This window comes from Camelus bactrianus, chromosome X (assembly GCF_048773025.1).
Source record: "Camelus bactrianus isolate YW-2024 breed Bactrian camel chromosome X, ASM4877302v1, whole genome shotgun sequence".
In the NCBI taxonomy this organism is placed as follows: Eukaryota; Metazoa; Chordata; class Mammalia; order Artiodactyla; family Camelidae; genus Camelus; species Camelus bactrianus.
In genome coordinates, this window is record NC_133575.1 from 53,155,384 (window position 1) to 53,172,852 (window position 17,469).

Below are 17,469 nucleotides of genomic sequence, written 5' to 3' on the forward strand. Positions count from 1 at the left end.
CATCATCCGCTCTGAAACGAACCTCTTAAATCTCTTCTTCCTATTAGTGGATGGTTTTCAAAAATATTCCCAAGGAGATGAATCTCACTCCATTTTTCTGGATTTCTTGGGCCTTCTATGACTTTAACTGAAGGCTTGATTTTCTGAAGAACGTCTGCAGGGAAGCCAGGCGGAACACGGGAACAGACCCTGCAGGCCACGGCTGAGGCCTCCGGTCAAAACATCCTTGTTGTGCAGAGCCTACGTTCATGGGGCCATTTTCATGACTGCTGTAAGTAGTTCTCATCTAAGTGTCCCAATGAAAATGTTTCTAGATAGAAGGTGGCCTGACGCAGATGAGCAGTGGGGATTTGGGATGCAGATGGCCGACATACTGGAAGGAGAGAAGGAAAATGTTTCTTCAGGCTTCAGTTTGGAAGATTTCTGATTTTTATATGGACATTAAACTTGGTCAGGCTGAAGCACCGTTTGCTCTAAGACGGGGTGATGTACACGTATCCCTACAACTTCTAAAAAATATGTTGAAGCTGGACGTGACAGCCTAGGGGACAGACAGCTTAGAGTGACACCTACGTTCCAGGATGCCTATGATCTCGGGCTCACAAAGAGGAAAAGAATACACATATTTTGCCTGTGTAGTTCTATGTGACATTATTTTGACCCTTGCCGGATGGTGTAAGATCAGAGATCATGTAGTCTTTCTTGCATCGCAAAGATGACAATTCTTCTTGATGAGTCAGCAGACTGTTTCTGATGGCCCGGGGTCTTTGCCAGACATTAGCTGTCTAGACAAATACCACACAGCCCCCATCCTTCACGGAGATCAAAGTGTGTCGTGGAAGAGACAAATTTAAATAGGTTTTCAAAACAATGTGGCAAGAGTCAATTGGCATCATGTATATTGTATGTTCAGAGGGGCTCTTGCGCTGCCTGGGGCAGGGTTCTAGAAGGTAGGGAAGGTGTCAGAGAGGAAATGCTTTCTGCACTGACATCTGATGGATTCCAGCAAATCTCTCGACCAGGAGACTGCGTGGTGGGGACGGGATTCTCGGCAGCTTGCGTGTCTCGTGCAGAGGTCTGGTCGTGTCTAAGAGCACTTGGCACTTAGGGAAGGAAGGTCAGTGAGGCTAGAGGCTGTGAGGAACTAACGGAAGCTGAGGCTGAAAAAAGCAGCAACTAGGTGATGAGAAGGTGTAACGTTAAATCAGGGAGCGTGGACTTCCTCACATACGCAGCGGGGAATTCTTTGGGGTTTTAAGGAGGAGAGTGACACAGATTAGCCATTAAAAGTGAGCGAAGTGGATTGTTCACTCTAAAGAACAGCACTGGGGAGACTAGCAAGGGGTGTGAACTAATGCAGTGGGGAGCGAGGAGCAGACACTTAGTTGGGGGACATTAAGGAATAGAATTGTAGTACTGACGGGGGTGAGGGAGTGGAAAAGTAAAGGAAAACTCCCAGATGTATGGCACGGAAAACAGATGGGATAGTGATGCCATTGTTTGAAAAAGTAAACCTAGTTCTGAGCGAGTGTAAATTCAAACATACAGAGCTTGAGATTTTTATGGGCTAATCAAGTGGGAATGTCTACTTGTCAATTATAAGTATATTTCTGGGACTGAAATGAGATGCCCATGCTGGAAAAGATTTGACAGTTAATCAGTGGACAGAGAGCAGTTGAAGCCACGGGAATAAATGCCACCCACTGACAGTTTACCAAAGAAAAGGGAAGGAGGGCACTTGTGTTCAGAAAATATGGCAGACCAGAAACTTGAAGACCCACTCACTGCAGACACATAAAAACGTAGGACACAATACTGCCAATCTTTTCTTGTTTTTTTACAAGCACCTTTACTGTGGTATGATTCCTGTACAGTAAAATACACACATTTCACATGTACTATTTGATGAATTTGATAAATGTCTACACCCAGAAAACTATCACCACGATCAAGATAGCTAACATTTCCATCACTCCCCAAGAGGGGCACTATTTGAATTCCCATATTTATCCCTTCCCATCCCCTTCTCTCCCTGGTAACCATAAGTTTGTTTCTCTATGTCTGTGGGTCTGTTTCTCTTTTGTAGTTAAGTTCATTTGTGTCTTTTTTTAGATTCCACATAGAAGTGATATCATATGGCATTTTTCTCTTTATCTGGCTTACTTCACTTAGAATGACTATCTCTACGTCCATCCATGTTGCCGCAAATGACATTATTTTGTTTTTTTTCATGGCTGAGTAGTATTCCATTGTATAAATATACTACTTCTTTATCCAGTCAGCTGTCGATGGACATTTGTGTTGTTGCCATGTCCTGGCTATTATAAATAGTGCTGCTGTGAGCATTCAGGTGCATGTGACTTTTTGAATTAGAGTTTTCTCCTGAAATATACCCGGGAGTGGGAAGGCTGGATCATGAGTTAAGTCCATTTTCAGTTTTTAAAGGAACCTCCACACTGTCTTCTCTAGTGACAATGCAGCCAGTTTTGTGAAAGCAGAGCCATGCTCAGAAAGTAACGGGTATTTCTAGGGGCCAGACATGAAACACAGTGAGTGTGGCCTGTTCAAGAATCAGAGGGCAGTCTGCCAGGGCTGGAGGAGAGTGACAAGGGAAGTGTGGTACAGGTAGGATTCAGACCACGTGGGGACCTGACAGGCTGGGATAAGGAACCTGGACTTCCAGTCATCCCTTGGTAACCATGGGGCACTGGTTCCAGGACTCCCCCCAGACGTCAACATCCATGGATGCTGACACCTCTTGTATAAAATGACATAGGACTTGCATGGAAGTCATGTACATCCTCCCATGTACTTTTTTTTTGTATATACAAACTTTTTTTTATTGAGTTATAGTCATTTTACAATGTTGCATCAAATTCCAGCATACAGCACAAGTTTTCAGTTATACATGAATATATACATATATTCGTTGTCAAATTCTCTTTTGCTGTGACCTCCTGTGTACTTTAAATTATCTCTAGATTACTCATGGTATCTAATACAACGTGAATGCTATGTAAGTAGTTGCCAGTGTATGGCAAATTCAAGTGTTGCTTTTTGAAACTTTCTGTTTTTTCCCGAATATTTTCAATCCACAGTTAGTTGAATCTGCTGGATAGGGAGCCCCTAGATATGGAGAACTCCCAAGCTCCTCCTTCCCACCTCCTAAATTTCCACTGCAAGCACTGAAGGGGTCCAAACATAGAAGAGTGCCATCTACTTGCTGGAAACGCTGAGGAATTCCTTCAGCGTATGTAGCGCAGGAGAGAAGGTACAGGGCCAACTAGTGGGAAAGGATAGCCTGCCTGGAGAGGAAGGAGGAAGGACCGCAGTGGAAGCCAGCTAGTACCCTTACTGGAGCTAGCTGATAGCAGTGAGGGACACCGAGGAACTGGGGACACGTCACGTGGGGGGCGATCCTGGCTGCCAGGTGCCGGGGTCACATGGCTGGGACCCAGTTTGCAAGATCAAAATAACAAGGAGGGAGAGGGGCTGGCTCAGCCCCGGGATCCTGACAACGGCCACAGCGCCGTGACCCCAGCTAATGCGGCTCCCCTAGTAAGCCAGAATAAGGAAACTCTGAGCCAAGATATTGCAGATTTCACCACAACCACACGGATAACTTGGTCTCTAAGCTGACAAAATGTAACCACCAGAAACAGGAATCTTTCCTTTTCTCTTCCTTTGGACCTTTGGACAAGGAGCCACACATCTCTGATGGGAACCACCTTTAATCAGATAGAGAGCTCACTTTTTCAGGAATAATCATGGAGAAAAAGAGTGGGGTGATAGTTTAAAGTGGAAGTCAAAGTGGAAGCCCATGTGAGAAATGGTAAAAACATGCTTCTCAATGAATTCGAGTTATGGCGAAAAGAAGGAGGAAGGTTAAGGAAATCTCTATTAATATCCATTCACCATACAAGACTAGCCAGCCATAAAAAGACCACCTTAAATTAAGATTTTTTTTTTTTTTTGGTGAAGAAAACAATGCCTTATTTTAAAACAAGGCTTGGGCCATCAACAACACGCTGAGAGTTGTTGATGAGAAAATAAATCTGCATATAGATATGTAAGTGTTCCAAGTCCACAGCTCAAAAAAAATTAGTAAATCATGTGTCCAGCTGATTGGGAAATCCCGACAATTAAACAACTCAAAAGTGGGAAAGTCATGGGATTAAATAGTGGTAGTGAGCAATGAAATCCAAGATGTTTATACCTATATTTTCTTTGTTAATGTAACAAACTTAAAGCAACTGTCTAAACAGTAGTAACTGGAGCACACAAACACACACACACACACACAAAACACACACACACACACAAACACATACACAATTTGCAACAGCAGAGAGGTAAAATATGCTAAGTTTATCATTATTGAGGAACAGGTTCTAATAGATTATTTCATTTTTGAGACTCTTATAGGATTACTGGTCCAATTGTATATAAAGTTATGAACTTAGAGATGATTTATAAAAATTTAGAGAGAATTTTCATTAAGAGGCAATAGAGCTTCCAAATCACTGAAGAGAAAATTAACAATAAAAAAATTAATCAATCCAGGTAATATGGAGTAACAGAGACCATATTTACCATCCTAAAATAGACCACAAACTGGATAAAATATATGAAGCAATGATTTTTAGGACAGGTGAAAACGATCATTCACTAGGACCTTGTCCTGCCACCTCTATACCAAGGCTGCTAGGCCCCCTACTGCCATCACCAAGGATTTCCACCAGGAGGCGACATATCCTTCCTCTGCTCCTACTGCAGAGCCAGTCCTGAGCAGTCCTTTTCCAGGTTTTGGCAGGCAGCTCCCACAAGTGCTCTCGTGGGACTTTGTCCCTTTTAGCCACCAGCAAAGGGATCAAGGATGAGCAGTGAGCCTCCTTCCTCATCCAAGACCTAGGAAACTATCTGAATTCTGAGCAGACCTTCACTCTTGTCTGCTGTCTGGTACTCTCCGCCCGGCTTCCCGAGTCCCTGGCTTGGGTAGCCTGCATGCTGGCCACAGCCCATCAGAATCCGTTCCCCTGCCAAGAGGCCACATGTAATCATGAGCAGGGCTCCAGGCCTCTGGAGCAGCGTGGCTTGGACTGCGTCCTGGTCCTGGGCTCGTGAGCTTCATGCCCTAGTTTGTTGAGTCAGTTAACATCTCTAAGCTATAGTTTCCTCATCAGTAAAATGAAGACATAATCAATATGGAAAAAAAATCAGAATCTGAGGGGGACTAAATTTCTGGTGATTGAAGATTATTTTAATTTTGAATTATACAGCGAAGGACATACAATTTTTACTACTTCATAATTCTAAAGGACAGCTTCTACTATTAAAACTAATGCATGCACATACACACAAACACATGTGCAGACACACTGGCTCTGCTCCACATACATCCCCACATGCACACACACATGGAGTCATGTACCACACACACACATACCATACACACAACCACACACGTCCTCAGGCGCACACACACACATAACATACAGAACCACATACATCCCCAGGCGCGCGTGCGCACACACACACACACACACAGTCACAGTCATGTACCACAGACGTCCCCAGGTGAGTGCGTGCGCACACACACATCATACACACTTCGGCGTTATTCTAAATCAATTTACAATTGAGGGTCACAGTGTCCATTGTTTTATCCACTCAGAAGATCCTGACTTTGGAGCGTGAAGCAGGAGCCCCTCCTCTCTGGAGATGGTCTTTACCACTTACAGTCTCAGTAGAGCCAACATAACTGCTCTGGACCTTTGGAAGTGCAGGGCCAGAGCATACCTGGGAGCTCACATCCTATACATGTAAACATGTTAAGTGCATTAGGTTCTAAACTCCTGCCTTTACAAATATACATTCATTATAAGGGGGAAGGCCAGGTACAAATTTAGAATTCCCAGACACAGGGGAGTCCAGCAAAGAAAGTGAGCGTGTGGGGAGGGCTGATTCCCAGTCTCTGATCACTAGTCTGGCCCTTTTCTTCCCAATGCTGGGTCCATCCATTGTCACAAGGGGCCTTGGATGTGCATAGGGGGACACTCAGACCTCACGTCCGACCTCTGCTCATACCCTCCATGCAAACAGCTGCCCTTTGGCCTCTCTGTGAGTCCTAGGAATCTGAACTCCGGGGAGAGCCGGTGCAGGCACTAGAAATGGGTCAGGGGCTGCTGAGGCAGGGCATTTGGGGTCCTGGCTTTCTAGAGCACGGGATGGAGCCAATGACCGTGTCCCCTTGGCCCTGCTGACTCCACCCCATGGAGGGCGTGGCCAGAGGAAGTGTCAGGGCCAGAGGGACCCTCTGTAGTGCAGGACCCAGGGCAGTGGGCCCCCTTGCTGAGGTCTAAATGCAGAAGCCCTAAGGAAAGGTCTGAGGAGGCTGTAAGGTATCTTCATTCCCATTAATTAAAAAAAATAAAAGCTTACCACAGGCGTGGGTGGAAAGGGTTTTGTTAGAACAAGGGAAGGCACTTGCCAAGGTCTGGCCATAGAGGGCTGGTGGGTTTGCCAGGTTGATGAGGAACCAAGAGGCCGTTAGTCTCCCCTGGGTCTAAACACCTCCTGAATTCCTTCGGGTGAGACACGGAACCCTCTTAAGTTGTTAAAATCTTCATGGTGAGCCATTCAACTCTCTCCTCATTCTTGGCTAAGAAAGCATGATAAATACAGGCCAGAAACTCATCAGCCTGTTGGTTGGTTCACTATCCTTCTGGCGCCCCCACTTTTAGGAGCCTTTATCACATCACCCAGGGCTGTTCCGGCTCAGGATTATAGCTGATTTTCCACAGGTGGCATCACTGGCTGGTGACACGAAGGAGGCATGTTAGCCACCTCCCAAACACTGAGTCTCCTCCTGGAAGCAGCCTGCAGACCCCCAGTCCGGCCTCTGCACCACGATGCTCCTTAGTGCCACTCCTGTCTTGCTGCCCTGGCCTCTAGCTCTGGCCAGAACTTCGCTGGATTGTTGATAAATGTCACCCATGCACCTCGTCTAAGCTTGGGGTCCAGATGTGACCATGGTCCTTATTTTCTTCCCATCGATGGATTGTTTGATCTTTGTGTAATCGTGTCTGCAGGAAGGCCAGTACCGCTCTCTTGAGTCCTCCCCGAGCCGCCTCTGTCTATAACCGTCTTGGGGCCCCAGGGGATCGGGTCTGAAGCCTGGCACTCAGACACGATGACAGCTGGAGAGACAGGAATCCACTCCTGCTGTGGCTTCTGCTGAGGCTCGATGTGGCCATAAAAATGGATCCCGCAGGCCCTGACGTCACTTGACTCGCTGCAGGGATGCTACCACACTGACCCGTTCCCCCCAGAGACCGAGGGCTTTCTGCTTGTTCCTGAAGGACCCACCCCCGTGGGGGCACTGGGTTCAGTGGAGCATCCAGCCTGCTTCCCCGCCAGCCCTTAGGGCCTTATTGGGGCCTGGAACATCAACTACCCTCCCCTTAGGGGCCCGTTTGTCTTTTCCAGCCAACAAACCTAGGTCATAAGCACTTTAACTCACCTGAGGGTGTTTTCCTCACTTCAGGGGCAGTGAAGACTGGGCTTCTTCACACTCCAAGTGCCCCAGCTCTGGATGCAGACAGCCTGGCTCTCCCCTCAGTCCTGCAGGTCGCGGCCACACCTGCTGCTGGTCACTGAGTCTGTGCTGTGTTCTCTTCCAGGACAAGAGGTGCCCTCTGCCCCCCACCCCACCCCCACCAGCAGTGGCAGAGGCGGCGGACAGGCAGGTGAGCTGAGGCCTGAGACCGTGCCCACAAATCAGCGCCCCAGATGCCGCTGGTGACTAGAGGGACCACGGGGCAGAAGGCAGCATGGGATGGAAGAGGAAGTTTTAGGATAAGGAGATGAAAGGGGGAACGGATAGCACTGTGAGAACCTCGGCCATGAATGGGAAGAGAAAAGACAGTGACAGCTGGAGCGGTGTTGGCGTTAAAAGCTGCGGGCTTTTTAATTTAATTTTATTAATTACCATTACATATACTGACATATTTTTATTTGATTAAAGATTATGTGCCATGTCATATAACAGGATATAGTATGTTATTATTTATTAAATAATACATAATAGTAGATACACTAGCATATTATGTTATTTATTTATTATCAGATAGTACATAATACATACGTAGGTATTTATATACATAATATATAATTCATGCATCTATATAATATATAACACATAACAATGTAGGATTATGATTAATATATTTTATAACAAGATTACATAACAATAATGATGTAATATTACCCATTGTATGTCTTGGTTCATGACACATTCTCACCTTAGGTGCCTGTCAGAGGTATTTATGTATTAAAATTAATATTATAAGAAACAGTTGTGAACCTATCACCCAGCCTCAGAACAGGACTATTGACAGTGACATACTTTGTCCTATCCTGCCCTTGGCCTCTTCTCACAGGAAGTACCCAGCATCCTGAATCCTTGCTTACCCTTGCCTTGTTACTTTCACACACACATCATTTAAGAGCAGTTAAAACAAATGAACTGCAGGTACATGCACCGAAATGGATGAATCATACACTCTATGTTAAATTGAAAAGTAAGCCCTACAAGGTGGCCTATAGTGTGCTATGCTTTTAACTGTGTATATATATGTCAACTAAACTCACTAAATTAAGAACAATTACAGCTAGAGTCCAGGTGGGAGAGGGACAGATAAAAGGCAAGGTGAGCAGATTTGCTGCAGGTGAGCAAGTTCCTTTCCAGTAACATGTCATTCTCTCTGAAGCAGGAAGCAAGGCCATCTGCTGGGAATCAGGGAAGAGACAGAGGGAAGGTTAGAGGTGTGCAGAGAGCAGAGAATGTTGACACCACTGAGTGATAAGTGGGGAAATATGCTCACTAGAGAAATCCTGGAGGATTGCCTGGCAGTGGCAACATGGTGGGCATTGATTTGCAGTCTTAGAAATCTGTGCTGGGAGAGCCTGCTGCCTGCAGGCTCAGAAGAAATAGAGCTCGGTGAACCAAGATGGAATTCGGCCTGGTGAGGAACTGAAAAGATCAAGGGTCAAGGGGGTTTTGTTTGTCATAAAGAGATTGCTGACTGTGGATGCAGAGCTGGAAGGAGGGGAAGTGGAAATTAGAGGAATGTGGGCAGGCAGGAAAGCAGAGTAGTCAGCGCTTGATGCCCCAGTGAGGGTGAAGGAGGGCCAGGGAGGTTGGTGGAGAAGCAGCTGGATGGCTAGAGGTGGGCACTTAAAGGAGAGAGGCTGGACCTGGGGTGGAGACACGCCTGCGTATGAGCCCGGGGTAGGGTGAGTGGGGGCTGGCTGGCTCAGGCTCACGGAGAAGAAGACCCTACAATGACCACACTGGGTGGTGGAGGAAGAATGAACTTTGACGTCTCGATGGTAGGAGGTGAGGCAATACAGAGCTGGTGGTCCAGGTGCTCCTGACTAAGGCAGATGAGCAGGGAGTCCAGGGTGGCAGGCACTGCTAGGAATGGATCTGGGTTTTCCAGGTGCTCCCAAGAGAGGAGGAGCAATCATCTGAAGGGGGAAAGTGAGCACAAGGAGACCAACCCAAGCTCCTGATCAAACGGGGGGTGTGAGGGGGCAAAGTGTCAACTCCAGAGATGGTTGCCCAGGAAGCAGGGACCACGGGTGAAGTGAGGGGACACTCAGAGAAGAGAGGGAGAAGAGTCTTCTGGGTGTAGGGGGAAGAGAGTCCCCAGGACAAAGGAGCACAGAGGCACATTGATGAGGATGGACTGGCTCTATGATGACACTGCGAGGATGGCTGGATCTTTGTCCTGAGGGCTTAGGTTGGGGGTCCTACTGGCCTCATGAGGACTCCCCTCTCAGCAGCCAGGACAGACTCTCCCGCTCCTGAGAGCTGTGTGGCCACCACTGTTCCCGGAGGGGCTCTGTCTCCATCTTCTATCAGATTTTCCTGCCCAGCCCCCGACCGACAGTGAGGGAGCCTGGGCCTCACAGCTGTTTGCCGTGGAGGGACACAGGCTCCTTGGAGAAGCAGGCTGATCTTACTTTTCTCCGTAACCCAGGGCCTAGCAAAGCGCCAGCCTATGGGTGGGCCATGCAGAGGCTCGGATACTTACTAAATTAACTCAAAGCAGTAGAATAGCAGAGCTGGAGGAAGTGACCACTGAGCGCACAGAGTTCACTGCCCACACCCCCATTCTACAGATGAGGAAACAGAGACCAAGTGGTGAAGCAGCCTTGGCCAAGGTCACGCTGCTCCTTAATGCTGGCCTGTGTCGGGCATCCCAAGTGATGAGCTGCAGTGAAGGGCCTGAGAGGGGGCTCTGGGGCCAGACAGCTTGGTTTCAAGTCCCAGCTCTGCCATTTACTAGCTGTGTGATTAATGAGTGTCCTTCCTGTAAAGTGCCACCTCATTGGGTTGTCGTGAACACAGAGTTCCTGGAACAGCAGGACAGAGTTCTGTAAGGGTTTGCTGTTGCTTTGGTTACTATTATTATCACCAAGTGAACCCTGAAATGAAGTACAAAGACGGCAAGAATTTTTACTTTAAAGGATTTTAAAATCCGATGATGAATGTTTGATTTAATCTATTCAAGTTTGCATTTGACCCCTATTAACAACTACACAATGGGTGACTTTTGAGGAAATGTTGCTTCATGTCTTTAATTCTCACTAATGACACAGGCTATTCAACAGGAAGCAGTTTCTTTTCCAGGAAGAGGGACAAAAAGTTAACAATATCTCGGTACCTCTCGGTTCCCAGTGAGTTGGTTGTGACCTGTCAACCCAACTTTGGGGAAGTGCCCGCTCCTCCTGGTCTCGCTGCACTGCCCCGTGGCCTCCAGGGGGAGCTGTACCCCCACACGAATCCAGTCTCTTGGTTCATATCTTTGCTTCAGATCCCTGAAGGACTGCCCATGCCCCAGGGCCCTATCTGCCCCGCCAGCCTCGTCTGCTGGACTCCAGGACACCATCCTGGGTCTCAACCATCCTCTGTTCCTATGCCCGCCCCACTAATCTTCACTTTGTCCTTCAAGTGTGGGCTCCTGTGGCTCGCCACCCAGCAGGGTTCTCCCCGTCCTCCACCTGGGGTAACTGCATCATCCTGCATGGTGCCTAGCGAACCCGTGTGGAGGCAGGAAGAATACAGAACAACAGGTGCTCAGAGGGGCTGACTTTCCCACTGCAGGGGCCCTGGAGAGCTTTCTCCCGGCTGGTTATTCACAGGCGCTGAAGCTGTGGAATCTCGATCTCACCAATTTAAAGGACATCATCACTAATTACAAAAGCAATCATTTTTTCAGTAGCAAAAGGAGAAAAGACTTTGTGCCCCACACTTCCAACTTTCTCCCTCCACCTTCAGAGGTGATTCTCACTCTCTGGGCAAGGGTAGAAAGCAACACACAGAATATTATTTTTCAATTTTTTTTCCCACTCTGAAGATTGCTTTCCCAGAACTGATGAAGGCTAGGATGGTTTGGCTTCCCTGGACTGAGGATTCAGAGGCGCAGGGGGGAGGGGGGTGGGGAGATAATTCAGCATTATTGAACCAAACAGAGACATTAAAAGGCTCTACTCTAAACAGAAAGGAAGCAGGATGCTATAGAAATGGGAAAACCATAGTTGGAAATGCAATAACGAGTTACAAGAGAATAAACATGAAGATATAAAAAAGAAAAAGTACATCAAAATACAGAAAGGTGGGAATGGGAGACGGTAGCAAGAAAAGATAGATTTTTTTTCTCTTTTTTTCTCATTATTTTTAGGATGTGTTGGAGACTATGTGATTATCAGTCTAAAGGAAATAGATATAGTAATGAGTTGATATAATTGAAAAATAAGGTAACCACAAATCAAAAGCATACAATACAGTCGCAAAAAAAAAAAAAAACCAAAAAGAAACAAACTCAAAATGGCTTAAAGACTTAAACATTAGACAAGACGCTATAAACCTCTCAGAAGAAAACATAGGCAAAACATTATTTGACATACATCTCAGCAATGTTTTCCTAGGGCAATCCACCCAAGCAACAGAAATAAAAGCCAAAATAAACAAATGGGACCTAATTAAACCTATCAGCTTTTTCACAGCAATAGAAACCATAAGCAAAACAAAAAGACAACCTATGGAATGGGAGAAAATATTTGCAAAAGATGAGACTGAACATGGCTTAACTTCTACACTATATAAATAGTTCATACAACTTAATAAGAAAAAAAAAATCCAAAAATGGGCAGAACAACTAAACAAGCAATTCTCCAATGAAGATATACAAATGGCCAATAGGCATATGATATAAAGGCTCAATATTGCTAATTATCAGAGAAATGCAAATCAAAACTACAATAAGTTATCATCTCACACTAGTTAGAATGGCACCATTCAAAAATCCACAAACCATAAATGCTGGAGAGGCTATGGAGATAAGGGAACCCTTCTACATTTTTGGTAGGAATGTAGTTTGGTGCAGCCACTATGGAAAACAGTATGGAGATTCCTCAAAAGACTGAAAAAAGACTTATCATTTGATCCAGCAATCCCACTCCTGGGTATATATCCAGAGGGAACCTTAATTCCAAAAGATACCTGCACCCCAATGTTCAGAGAAGCATTGTTTAAAATGGCCAAGACATAGAAGCAACCTAAACGCCCACTGACAGATGACTGGATAAAGATGTAGTATTTAGATATAAAAGAATATTACTCAGTCATAACAAAGAAGGAAATAATGCCATTTACAGCAACATGGATGGACCTGGAGATTATCACACTAAAGTGAAATAACTCAGACAGAGAAAGACAAGTATCATATGACATCACTTATATGTGGAATTTTTAAAAATGATACAAATGAACTTATTTACAAAACAAAACAGACTCACAGTCTTAGAAAACAAACAGGAGTTTGGGATAAACAATTACAAACTACTATATGTAAAACAGACAAACAACAAGGATTCACTGTAGAACACAGGGGAAAATATTCAGTATCTTGCAACCTATAATGGAAAAGAACCTGAAAAAAATAGACTATGTATATGTACAACTGAATCACTATGCTGTATACTTGAAACTAACAAAACAGCTGTATATCTGAACCTAACAAAACACTGTAAATTAAACACATTTCAATGAAAAAAAAAGATAAGCTCTAAATACCTTTATTCAAAGAAAATCTTCAACTCTTACCTCTTACAAAAAGTAAAATGGGAAGCTTGAGCAGGACCAAATTATACTGAATGAGAGGTTACATACCTTCTCCAGCACGTGGCCCATGCTACACACACATCGTGTTTTCCTTCAGGTAAGAATGGCCCTTACTGCCCAGGGAGCGAGTCCTGCTGGGACAATGCCTCTGTGGCAGTGGCCTCCTTGTCACCGCTCCATCTCACCAGGAGGCCAGGGTTTTCAGAGAGGAGGGAACACAGAGCTCATACACTTCAGATCTATTTCCTGAGAAAAACTATGGAAAGACCAAATTCACCTGCAGTGCGGGAAACATGAGCAGGGCCCCTAAGCAGACTGACAAGCCCGAAGCAAGACGGCCCGATGTTCACATCGGAACCAGAACAACAACCGTCTGGCCCCAGTTAAACGATCACCATCTCACCTGCAATGAACTGTTCGTACTCAGTGTCAGGGATGTTTCTGCTGAGACTTGAGAGATCAAAAAAGTCAGACCAGGGAATCCGGACCTGGTGGATGTCCAGGCTCTGCCAATGGTAGAGGCGGCCCCAAGGGGGTAGCACCAGCACCGACTCCTCCATTTTCAGCAGGGTCTTCAGGAGGAAGGCGATGTGGATACAGTCGCCCCTACGGAGGCTGAAGACCTCTGGAGGGTTGACGTCACACAGAAGGTACCTGGCACGGAGCAAAGGAGAGCGGGTCTTCAGGGCCAGGCCTCTGCACAGGAATCCCGGCTTAGATAGAACAGATACAACGGGAATCCCTGCACAGCACATGGCCTAGACTCAAGACACGTTCAGCAGCTTCTGGTTTGTATAGTGGAGGCACTACCCACCCATCTCCACGTGGCCAATTACTTCGAGTCCGGGAGCACGTGCAGAAGACATCTTGGCATCTGTCTAACAACACTAAGCACCTGACTAGTACCTGAGCACCCGTTCTCAAGGGGCTCTCAAGCTTCTTGGTCTACAGACCCCTGTACACCCTTAATTACTGAGGACTCCAAAAGGCTGCTGTTTATGTGGGTTAAATCTATCAATAGTTCCTGTGTTAGAAGTTAAATAAGAACTTTAAAAAATGCTTATGAGTTCACTTAAAAATAATAACAACCTACTACATGTTACCATTAATACTCTTAAGCAAAAAATAAGTATATTTTTCTAAACAAAACTCATTAATGAGAAGAATAGCAGTGATTTTAATTTCTGCAAATCTCTTTTGGACTGGTGAGAGCTGAATTCTATCTGCCTCTACATTCCCTGTTTTGTGATATCACAGACCAGGTTTTCCCTGGAAAACCCCACAGGAAACTCGGGAGTGCAAGAGTGTGCAAAAGGCAGGTGACATACCAGCGTTTCTACGAAAATAGTCTTGCATCTCAGGGTCCTCGGACACACTTTGATAACTGCCGCCCTACCCTAGGCGAGACTCTCCTACACAAGAGCCAGGCAAGGGTCCTGGCTTCTTTAATGAGTTACCGCAGCCACACCCCTTCCTTCTCTGTGTTAATGTTTCCCACAACCTCCATTACTGCAGATGAGGATGTAATCCTCAACTGGGGCCTCTAATCCCAGAAGACTGCCAACCTTGAGAGGGAGGGCCCATCTACCATCCCTACACCCCGCACGGTCTATTTTGATTCAAGCCCTAGATAACTGCTAATCGGCACTGACCCTTGTCTTATTCCTGAGGTTTATCGAAGGAGCCAACATCTGGATGGAACTGAAATTTCCCTGCAGATAAACAAGGCTGATAAACCACCCCATTCCAACATCTGATTCTGGGGCTCTTCAAAAGCCAGGTAAGGCCCCGCTTCATAAAAGACGGGTCCTCTGCCTGCCCTTCCCGGGGGGTTCTGGGAGGCTGCAGCCACGCAGGGCTACCAGGACTCGCGGTCCCAGCCCCAGTGCCCGAGGGGGAGGAAAGCCCGAGGCTGTGCCCCCGCCCTGTCCCCACCGCCCCAACCCGCTCCCCGGCACCACAGCCCCTCCCCAGCCGCCACACCAACCCGGATCCCACCCCGGTCCATGTCCACTGGCCCCGCCAACGGCGCGGTCGTACGTTTACCGTCTGTGGGACGCCGCCCCAGACAGGATGTCGGCCGCCGACCGACCAGGCCAGAACTAGTCGCCCGGCCGAGCAAGCCGCCATCCCCAGCGGCAAGCACCGCCATGGTCCCGGGCAGCTGCACACTTCCGGAGCCCGCTGCCCGCCCCAGAAGCGCACGCCGGCCCGCGCGGAGCGCGGAGCCTGTAGCCATGGCAACGCCGCGGGGCCCTCCCCTAGCGCTTGCGTCTGCGTCCTCCCGAGGCTAGACGTGCGAGGGCAGAATTGCGGAGACAATGGGAGCCAGGGCGCTGCCAGGACGGGGGCTGGGGGGAGGCTTATGGGACAGCTGGGCGGGGCCGCAGTGGGCGGGGTCGCGAGGACGTCCTCACCTGCAGGTGCGCCGGCTGGAGGCTGGGGCGGTGCTGCTACCAGTGGGCGGGGCAGCGGGGCAGCGGGGCAGCGGGGCAGCGGGGCAGCGGGGCAGCGGGGCAGCGGGGCAGCGGGGCAGCGGGGCAGCGGGGCAGCGGGGCAGCGGGGCAGCGGGGCGGGGGCCCCCTCACCTGTCCGTGTGCGGGGCTCAGCCTGGGCTCCGCGGCCTCCGCTTGCACCGGACGTGGACCCAGGCTGCCGGTGGGCAAGACAGAGGACTGAGCCCAGGCACGCACCCCTGGCCAGTTAGGGCACCTGAAGTGCAGTTCCGCCAGGCCCGCTGCCGGCCTTGAATTCGCGCTGCTGGGCAGTTTCCAAGAAGATGGGATCTGTCCCAAGATGGGAGGTAGGGCAGGGGTGCCAGATGCCGGGTTGGGTGCGGCCTTACAGGAGAGCCACGGTGAGAGGTTGCAGAGCAGCCCCTGTGTTGGCGGGGCTAGGAATTTGGGGTATGGGGTGGGGATGGTGTGTACCATGCTCTGTGGTCTCCCCAAGAACTCTCACCCCCAAGCAAGGGACCCTGCTCCCTCCACCCTTCACTGCATCCCCTGCCTTCCCCAGCACCACCGCCCCTGCCCCCAGAGTGTCCCATGACCTCTCCCCACACCGGGCACTGTCCCTGTTACAAGTACTGAGCTCCTAGTGGTTCCAGCCCGAGGGTGGGGGCTGTATCTGACCAGTTAGGATGCCTGGAGCCTTTGTATGAAACCTCAGACCATAATGCAGGCGTGCACAGAGGCCCCTCAAACAGGATTCCCTGCATGGCCCTCCCCACCACGCACCCACAGTGCAGCTGCCACACCGGGCCAAGCCTGCCGGAGGACCTCTGGTCCCTCTCCTCCTGTCCCTGATCAAGAGTGCACCGCCCACACTGCTGGGTATTTAGGGGGCCTTAGAAGAGCAGCTGGTATTTTCATGGGCAAATATTTGCTCTTTTGGGAAGATTTGAGTGCAAAGGGATGTAGGGTATGCTTTTTCTGTTGCCCTGGAACTGGTGACTAGGATGCAAACTTAAGTCAAAGCAGTTTTAAGAGAGAGCCGCAAAATATCTAACCCAAAGATCACTGTTCCCCAACAAAGGCAACACCACCTGGCGGGTGGGGGCCTGGCCCCTCTTTCTGGAGGTTGGTGTTTCCACCCTCCAGCCTTGACAGAGCCCGAAACAGCTCTGAACACTCTCCAACAGGCTTTCCCAGCACAAACTGCCTTTATTTTGAATCTGGGTGAAGGAACCAGCTGAGAAATCTGGGTAAATCTTCCCGGGTGTAACCATGCCTTTTATGCTGAATGAAAGAGCGGCTCTCCACATGCTAACATCTTAGAACTGAATGTGTCAAAGCCTTCATGCATGTAGCGTGTTGGGAACAGCGTTTCATGGTGAGGGGAACTATATAACTTACATGTGTATGGGGAAGCCCTCACTCCAACAGGCTTTTCCTGCGCAAACTGCCTTTATTTCGAAATTGGCTCTTGCTGAGAAATCTTGGTAAGCGTTCCTAGGTGTAACCATGCCCATTATGCTGGATGAAAGAGTGGCTCTACACTTGTTCACATCTCAGAAATGAATGTGTGTTGAAGCCGTCATTCATGTAGCGTGTTGGGAACACAGAGTTCCCTGGTGAGAAGAACTATGTAAATTACATGTCTATGATGAAGCACTCGCTCGAACTGGGTATTTCAGCGCATACTGCCTTTATTTTGAAACTGGCTTCTCAGAAGACCTGTGGTCTCCACTGCAGGTCTGTCTCCAAGCCCAGGGCCAGCATGGTGACTCTGCTCCCCCTGTCTATTCCGGGAGGTCTAGGTGTCCTCCATGGCCC

General features: G+C 48.1%; 1 long non-coding RNA gene across 3 annotated transcripts; it reads right to left on the reverse strand.

Moving 5' to 3' along the window:
- Nucleotides 1-300: 300 nt before the first annotated feature.
- On the reverse strand, nucleotides 301-15,389 carry LOC141576322 (uncharacterized). 3 transcript variants are annotated; one of them, XR_012504673.1, is made up of 3 exons: nucleotides 15,239-15,389; nucleotides 13,596-13,846; nucleotides 301-373 (listed from the first exon to the last, which is right to left on the reverse strand). It is a non-coding gene; the product is annotated as an uncharacterized LOC141576322 (long non-coding RNA). The 3 variants fall into 3 exon arrangements; XR_012504672.1 differs by having other exon boundaries at nucleotides 15,233-15,385; XR_012504674.1 differs by lacking the exon at nucleotides 301-373 and adding an exon at nucleotides 10,172-10,494 and having other exon boundaries at nucleotides 15,233-15,387.
- Nucleotides 15,390-17,469: the final 2,080 nt, after the last annotated feature.